Source organism: Zingiber officinale, chromosome 8A, assembly GCF_018446385.1.
Source record: "Zingiber officinale cultivar Zhangliang chromosome 8A, Zo_v1.1, whole genome shotgun sequence".
Classification (NCBI taxonomy): Eukaryota; Viridiplantae; Streptophyta; class Magnoliopsida; order Zingiberales; family Zingiberaceae; genus Zingiber; species Zingiber officinale.
This window is the reverse complement of record NC_056000.1, coordinates 55,577,221-55,585,932: the sequence shown is the minus strand read 5'-3', so window position 1 is coordinate 55,585,932 and position 8,712 is coordinate 55,577,221. Positions and strand designations below refer to the sequence as shown.

The 8,712-nt window shown below is 36.8% G+C and overlaps 1 long non-coding RNA gene across 2 annotated transcripts; it reads right to left on the bottom strand.

The window, feature by feature from the left end:
- Window positions 1-675: 675 nt before the first annotated feature.
- On the bottom strand, window positions 676-3,655 carry LOC122009127. 2 transcript variants are annotated; one of them, XR_006119470.1, is made up of 6 exons: window positions 3,416-3,655; window positions 3,065-3,324; window positions 2,604-2,709; window positions 1,176-1,338; window positions 1,011-1,068; window positions 676-938 (listed from the first exon to the last, which is right to left on the bottom strand). It is a non-coding gene; the product is annotated as an uncharacterized LOC122009127 (long non-coding RNA). The 2 variants fall into 2 exon arrangements; XR_006119469.1 differs by lacking the exons at window positions 676-938; window positions 1,011-1,068 and having other exon boundaries at window positions 1,083-1,338.
- Between the last annotated feature and the right edge of the window lie 5,057 nt (window positions 3,656-8,712).

The following is an 8,712-nucleotide window of genomic DNA, read 5'->3' as shown; positions in this document are numbered from 1 at the left end:
AACTATAGTATGGTCTTCATCAAAATATAGCATTCAGTTAAATTCTAATGTATGATGTAAAAGGTTAAAAAATTCTAATTCTATTAAATCTTTTTCAGTGAAATTGGTAGCTATTTCAAATAGGATGTAAACATATTCATTTAAGTCATCATAAAATAAATCGTTATTCTTATTATTCTGACTTGTATGGTTTGATTGTATGCTATATTCTATGTTCATTAAGTTCATATTAGTTTGATTATCTTTATGTTTCTCTTTTTTCTGATGTTGAGAGTTTTTAATTATGAAATCTTACTATGAAACTATCATATTTATATTCATAAATAATAGATTCGGTTGGATGTAAAGTTTGTGATTTAGTACTTAATTCTAGATTAAAAGTCTAGTTTAATCTGATAAGTAAATTAGATGAAAAATCTTTAAGTTTGAGGAAGTAAATTCCTTTCATAGTAAGAATTTCAATAATATTAGTAATTTGAACTTTAAAACTATTGTTAATATTGATCATTATTTTTCCTAGAAAAATTATGTCTATTTAGATATTATACCTTTGAAGATCTCTATATCCTCTGGCTTAGACTGAGATTTTAATATATTCTATAAAGTCTGGAATATTCATATTAAAGTTTAGACAGAAGTATGTAATTCCTAAATTACTATTCGTATTGACTTCAATGAGTTCAATAACAGTTTTATTATTATCAGAAAATCTTGAGTCGTAAAGGATTAAAAATACTTTGGTTCATATGCTTTTTCTAGCCATTCCTCTTAGGCTAAACACAATTAGTCCTCAATGTACGTAATTATAAGATCGGCAACTGCAATAGACCTTCGTTCTGCCACTTTTAGCGAGCCCGTTGATTCTCTAGCATTAACCGTCTTGACTTCAACCTTCACGTTGATTGCTATCTCTACGCTTGATTAGTCCCTCTTTATCACTGCATCAGCCATATTCAATGAATATGAAAAAGAAAAAGGAAAACAAAATAGCAAACATCGAGTAGTCTTACAAGTATTGTAGTGCACTATGACTAGCAACAAATTTGGTTATTTATTTGGTCAATCCACCTGATGATAGATTATTGCAGAACAATAATGACTATTAAGAATATTACAGAATTTTCAAACGGCTGGTCCCAGTAGTATTTCATGATAAATAATTTGAGATAAATGACCTTGTAGAACTCACAAAGCAGTGACCCTTGGAGAATTTGACTAGTTATAAGTACAATTTAATTAGTCCATCCCAAACAAAAGCACTAGGGAAACATGGATCTCCCATCCAATTCCTCTAGATCTGATACCGCTCCTTGATCGTTATCATGGCATTGGCATCAACTGTAAAAAGAGAGAAAAGCAATCAATAATGTAAGCTAATGACATTGCTCAGAAGAAAAAATAGAAAACAAACACCAAGTATCTTAGTCGTAGCATACCCCAAAGTAAATATTAAACAAATAATCAGTAGAGTCAATTGAAATAAAATCAATTTGCTTAATATCGTATGTACCTTCCAATCCCAACACTCGTTTCCAATACCAATTATGCTGATTTATTTTGGTCCTTTTCCAATACCAATTATCATAATTAAGTTTTTTTTCTTCTAGAGAGACATAAATCATTCATTGGTTCAACACAATAATCTTTAAGAAACCATATCTTTTGACTCTGGACTCGAAATCAGGCTCGTCAGTTGCCACATGTTCAGAATTTGAAGATCTATGTATGTATATGTAACATAGAGTTAGAAATATATATGTATAAATAGTTTATATATATATATATTTATTTATGAGTTAGATCCTATCTTACGAGAACTAAGATCTAGTCTTGATCTCAACCTAGATTTTCAAAATGGATCTAACTTGAACCAACACTTATAGTTCTACTGGGGCTCGTTCTCACTTGATTTCTTTCATACAGTGTTTAGCTCCACTTACCATTTGCAAACTTACTTGACTCGCCTCTTGACCCACAAGATTTTTTTTGTCGGTTGTCAGGTCTACAGACTAATTGGACTCCAGTCAATTGTCAAGTCTCACAAATCCAACTGAACTTTTTGCTAGATATCATATCACAGCTTGACATATCTAGATTTCATGTTAGTTATCAAGTCCTCAAATCTAAGTGAGCTTCAGACTAATATTAGGTCCTCTCGACCCGTCAATTCTTATACACTCGATAAAAATATTAAATCAGTAAAATCTAACTTTAACTATTTATTATTTATCAAAATTAAAATTTAATTATTAGTACCAACTGTACTTAGAGAAATTTCCTTTTTAGTGCCCACTCTGATGGCATTTTATTCTCCAACGCCCCGCCAATCCGTCCCAAGACCAACACAAAGGAGGTAAATCACAAGCGGCTACTAGCCTTTGGAATAATGACTAGTACATAAGGGAGACATTTATCTCGACTTTGCCGAGATTCGAACCCTAAACCTCAGGATGACAACACCTCATGAACTAGCCACTAAATTACTCTACCTTAGCGCGAGAAACATTCCGTCAAGCAATTGATGGGCAAGATATTCCTCCCTGTTACACTGCAACATAGAGAAAGGGGAAAAAATTATTATCTTAGTAAAGTATAAATAATACCTTTGTTGCAGTGTCTCTGAACACACCTTCCTCCAAGCGCTTGACTATTTCCAGTAGCTTACGCAGCTAGTCATTCGACTGATTTTTTCTTTGAAGTATATTGTAACTGCAACAAGTGAAATGTTTCTAACTAGTCACAACTTTTGGCAATAGCCAGCCTTTTTTATATATAAATGAAATATGCACAAATATTCACAGATATAATAATGCAATTAATGGACATGCATCCTGCATAAGCATATCACTTTTTCAATTTTAAAGGATGTCCAAATATTTACATAGATACATGACAGTTTACAAGGAAGTTAATGGTGTAGAAACTGCTGACCATTTCAAGATGATTAGGTATTATAATGCCTAATGTGCTATCTGCTATGTGCTATGTGCTATGTGCTATGTGCTATGTGCTATGTGCTAGTCATGGCAATCACCCTTTTAGATTAAGAGAATAAAATGCAAACCCTTTGGGCTCCCATCAAATGGTAGCAAAGGTCAATGATAAAGAATCCAAGAGAAAATTGATTGGCATAGGCATAAATTCTCTACCAGATCATCCCTGTCAATCAAGTTCAGATCAACATTAGAAGAGGAAAAAAAAATGACTTTCTAAACATAGAACAACTTTAAGGAAAAGAATGATCTAATTTACTAAATCCCTTTTCTATGAGCACAGGAGCCAGCCTCGGGAGAGCTCCAACTACAACAAACTGCCCTGTGCTTCCTGTAAAGGGAAAAAACAGCAGAAATTTTAATGACCTCGACCTACGCAACTGGAGACGGACAGGGATAAGCAAAAAGAAGCTTGAGAGTACCGGGAAGAAATGGGAAAATGAGGTGAACGGATGAGAGAGACGTTGAAAGAGACACGAGGAGCTTGGGAAGGGTCGTTACTGGCGAAGGATTGGAGAGGGAAGGCTGCTGGGAAGAAACCGCCGCCGCTGTCTCCATTGGCGGAGATGGGTTTTGGGGCGGAGGAGGGTTTTGACTGAGATCAGTTTTTCGTGGAGTTGTGAAGTTTTGGTGAGATGAGTTTTGGAGGCTAGATTTTTGGTTGTGTTTTAGTGAAAAGGGGGGGGGGGGGGGTGGTTGGTTGGTACAGGTGGGTAGACCGTGGACATAGAGACACGTACGAAAACAAGCACTCATCGTTTTTTATTAAAATGTTATTATAAAAAGATAATATTATTTGTGCAATATTTCCTAGGTCAAGGTTGATCTGATTAATTAAGTTTGAATTGGGTCAAACTTGAATTTTGATGTTTGGATTTCGATATTTGACAATACATGGAGGTAAGACATGGAGATTGCAGGTGTAATTGTTCATGTGGAGAGATTGTGAAGAAGAGTCAAGTAGGTCAAGGTTGATTGGATACTTGATTGGAAAATCCTGGTGAATGAAACCAGGTGAAAGTCCTAACTAGGAGGTTAGGCAGACTAGAAAGTCCTGATGAGTGAAGTCATATAGTTGTGGAAAGTCCTAGTGAGTGAAGCTAGGTAGAAGAAAATCATGGTGAATGAAGCCAGGTGAAAGACCTAGTGAGTGAAGCTAGGCAGAAGAAAATCCTGGTGAGTGAAGTCAGTGAAAGCCCTAGTGAGTGAAGCTAGGCAGTAAGGAAAGTCTTAGTGAGTGAAGCCAGGCAGATGAGAAGTCCTAGTGAGTGAATCTAGGCAGAAGGGAAGTCCTGATGAGTGAAGCCAGACACGGAAAATCCAAGTGGATCATGGTTGATCGGACACCTGATGGAGATAAGTCCAAGTGGATCAAGGATGACCGGACACTTGGTACGAGGAGAAAAGTCCAAGTGAGTCAAAGGAATTGACCGGATACTTGGTGAGAGAGTCCTAACAGGTCAAGGGTGGTCAGATGCTAGGTATGATGTACCAACAGGTCATGGTTGACCAGATGTTGGTTTAGAGGACTTTGGACTTGGTTTTAGGCAAAAACAAGGAGCTGGATCGATCAGCCGATCAATTGGCTCATGCCCAATCGATCGGCTGATCGATTGGGTGAGTCCCCGCGACAAAGGCTTCCCCAATTGATCAGCCGATCAATTGGGGAGAATTGTCGATCGCACAGAATGCCTCCCAATCGATCGGCCGATCGATTGGGAGCCTCCAATCGATCGGTTGATCGATTGGGAGCTGTGATTTTGCGCGATAAGCCCTGGATCGATCAGCCGATCGATTCAGGTGATTCCCAGGAGCACAGAGGCGCTCTGGATCGATCGATCTAAAGCCTCCACAATCGATTGGGAACAATCCAATCGATTGGGATTCGACCGTTGGCGTCGTATTTAGCTATTGGCGACTGTTTCTCTCGATACAACTCTCGGCTTTCATCTCCGATCTTCACAGGGATTTCAGAGCTTCTCCACAGTCACTCCCACGCTAGATCTTGAAGGTTCTTGGAGGCATTTCCAAGTCAAGAGGCGGATCTACAATAAGAAGAAGAAGCTAGGGTTAGGATTTCTTGTGTAAACCATGTAAGCTTTCCCCTGTATTTGCTTCTCTTTGTTTCTTGTTGTATTGAGAGTATTGTAGGGCTTCTCCGCCTTCGGTAGTTACCGAAAAGGAGTGTTTTCATAGTGGAAGGTGCATGAGTGTGCGGATCCTTGAATTAGTCACCTCTTCTTGAGGTGAATACCAAGTAAATCCTCAAGTTAGCGTTGTTGTATTTGTTTTCTTGTATTTTTCCGCTGCACATCATCGCAAGAAACAAGTAACGCCAAGCACGAGATTGCGCCGAGCTATTCACCCCCCCCCTCTAGCTACATTTTCGGTCTCAACAAGTGGTATCAGAGCGATACCGCTCTTCATCGGAATCATCGTCGGAAGGGCCAAAAAGCTAGAGGGTGAAGAAGTTGAAGCAAATTCATCGAAGTCAAAGAATTCAAGAATGCTCAACTTCAAGATGGAATTCCAAGACGGACTTGGATTCGATACAAGGGTGCCTCCACCATTCACAATGATGAGCTTCGATCTTTGGAGATCAAGGATCGAAAATTTTTTGATGGTGGAGATAGAGCAATGGTTTGCTCTTATGGAAGGCTTCGAAGCTCCAACAAGTTCAAAAGGAAAAATTCTCAAGAGGAGCAAGTGGAGCCAAGAGCAAATTTAAAGGAGCGAGACAAATGACAAAGTGACCAAGCTATTGATCAATTTGTTGCCAAGCAATATTTTGGCTCAAGTCGGAGAATTCAAAGATGCCAAGGAGCTTTTGAGCAAATTGGCAACGATTCATGATATCTCCTCCACTGTACCAATTCAAGAAGAATCCAAAGAGGGCGACTCTGTGAGTCAAGATCAAGAGGAAGAGGACTCCAAAGTTGAGAGATGCTCAACTTCTGAAGAAGAAGTCCAATAAGCCTCATTTTCAAAGGAATGCAATGAAAAGAGCAAAGAGGGAGCATACTCTTTGTTCCATGTATAAGATGAAGATGATGAAGCCTCCACCTCTAGGATTAAGGGGGAGCAATCTTCGTTGACACCGGATCAAGAAGAAGGAGAAGCTTCTACATCCGAGTCTAATGGAGAAGAAGATAATGCATCCTCCACAAGTCAAGTCAAATCTATTGGAGGAGCATCATTGTCAGATCAAGAGGAAGTGTCTACCTCCGGATCAAAAGGAGAAGATGTCATCTCTACACATGAAGGTATAAATATTTCAATTAAAAATAAAAATCATATTATATGCTTTGAATGTAGGGAACATGGGCATTATAAGAGCAAATGCCCCAAATTGACCAAGAAAAAGGATCAAGTGGCACTAAAGGGCAAAGAGAAGGCTAAGGAGACCGTCCCCGGAACAAAGAAAAGCAAGGAGCATATTGTGTGCTTCTCTTGCAATCAAAAAGGACATTATAGAAGTCAATGTCCTAAGGGAAAGAAAGCGGTCAAGCCTAAGGGAGGAAGCATGAGTAAAGGGGGAGCCTCCAAGGTAAAACGAAAGGTATCATTTATTGAACCTACCTCGTTAAATAATGGTAAAAAGCATGCTAATTCCAATTTTTATCATTTTAATACTATTTACCATAAAAATAGGGAGCATGATAGCATTAAAAAAAAACATATAGCTCTCCATGCTAAGACTACCACACCTAGGGTTAAGAAGGTAGGTAAAAGGTTAGGCAATAACACTAAGGATCATAGTTATAAGCCTAGAAATATAAATGCTCAAGGATTTAAAGAAAAATCAAAATCTAGGGATATATAGGAAGAAAATCAAGTCTTGAGGTCAAGGCTTGATAAAATGGAAAGACCCTAAAAAGGATGGAAAGTATCCTAAAAGGGCAAAATGAGCAAAACCTAGGTTTAACACTACAAGGGTCATCCACGGGCCATAGGAGTTTGTGATACAAACCTAAAATTAAAAAGGATGTGCTTTATTACCATATGGTTCCATATAAATATGAAACCAACCCTGGGTCAAATGGTCAAGTCAAAAATATTAGGGAGGTTATTCCTAAGAGTATTTTTGCAACAAACGTGACTAAGACTTCTAAGAAGTCCAAGAAAGTCACTAAGAAGATCACAAGAGAGGTAATCCCTAGAATTGATCTAAGAAATGTGACTAAGGCTTCCAAGAAGTCTAACAAGGTTACTAGGAAAGTATCTCGGGAAGTTATCCCCAGTGAATACCTAGAGCATTCAAGGAGCACCAATAGATTTTGGGTTCTTAGGAGCATTTTCTCTACTCCTTAGATGGGATAGAGAATGTCAACTCCGATTAGAAGGGTAGTTAACCCAACTTTGATGAAGTTGACACTCGGAGAGCATTTTCAAGGTTATTATTAATCTTTTAAAATGAAATGGATAACTAAGTTACTCTTGGAAAGGGTAAGATGTGCCATAATGTGAGAAATCTGATTTTAAAATTAAAATTGGCACATTTAGGAAAATCATAAGAACTACCAAGTTGGGATTGCGGTATGTTCTTAGAAATTAAAAGCAAATTAAGCCTTAACTTAATTTGTTACACTTTAAAAGAGTAATTTGTACGAAAAATTTGAGGAATTTGCTTAATTTAAATTGGCACAAAATTAGGAAAATCAAAAGAAATATCAAAACTGAATTTTGGCATTTTCTTGAGAAATAGTGGGCAATCTAAGTTTTAAATTTTAATTTAACTAAGGATTAAGGATACTTAGATAGATAATCTAGGTATTTCATTTATGCTATTTTACCATGCGTTGTTTGCCCATCATATGTCATGACATCATATTTTGCATTCATGTTTTATTATAAAAATACAAAAATATCATATCATGTCATACATACATCATGTAGTCATAGGAAATTTTCTTTTGAAAATTATTTATCTTTGATATATGTCATAACACATCATGCATTGTTTTTAATTCCTTGCAAACTAAGGACAAATGACATTCATTAACAAGTAACATCCTTGGTGGATATTCCTAATCTCAAAATGCCTAGATAGATATGCATGATCCCTAGATTAGGGCAAAACTAAAGTTTACATCTCACTAAGAACTATAAGGTGACTTGTATGTGGTTTCGTACACATTGAATACAAGTGAAATGTTAGGATGATGGACAAAACTCAAGATATTGATTTAGTGCATTTTTTGATTTTTAAATTCATCAAAACACATAGTTATGTGTTTTCCAATCATTGGGAAAGCTAATGTACAAGTCATGTGCATTGAGCCCAAAGAATATGGTTGGATATTGGTTTTAAAAAAGATTATAAATATACTTTGGAAAACCTTGATGAAGGCTATCTTTTGATAGTAATCATCATTGAATAGTTAAGCACAAACTTGAAAGAAAACACTAAAGTTTTTATAAGTTTCGAAGTTTGTGTCAATCTTTGAAAATAGGAAGTATTTTCATAGAAAACTATTTTTCCTTGATAATATATACCTTAAATAATGTCTACATGAATTTTCATGATTTTTGGAATTTTTTAGAATTTTCTAGAATTTTCTAGGGGTTTCTGAAGTTGACTGAAATGAAATTTTAGTAACTTCAGACCTTCAATCGATCACCCGATCGATTGAAGGGTCTCAATCGATCGGACGATCGATTGAGAGTGAGCTTCTCGCGAATAGAAGCTCACTGGATTGATCCACCGATCGATCCACAC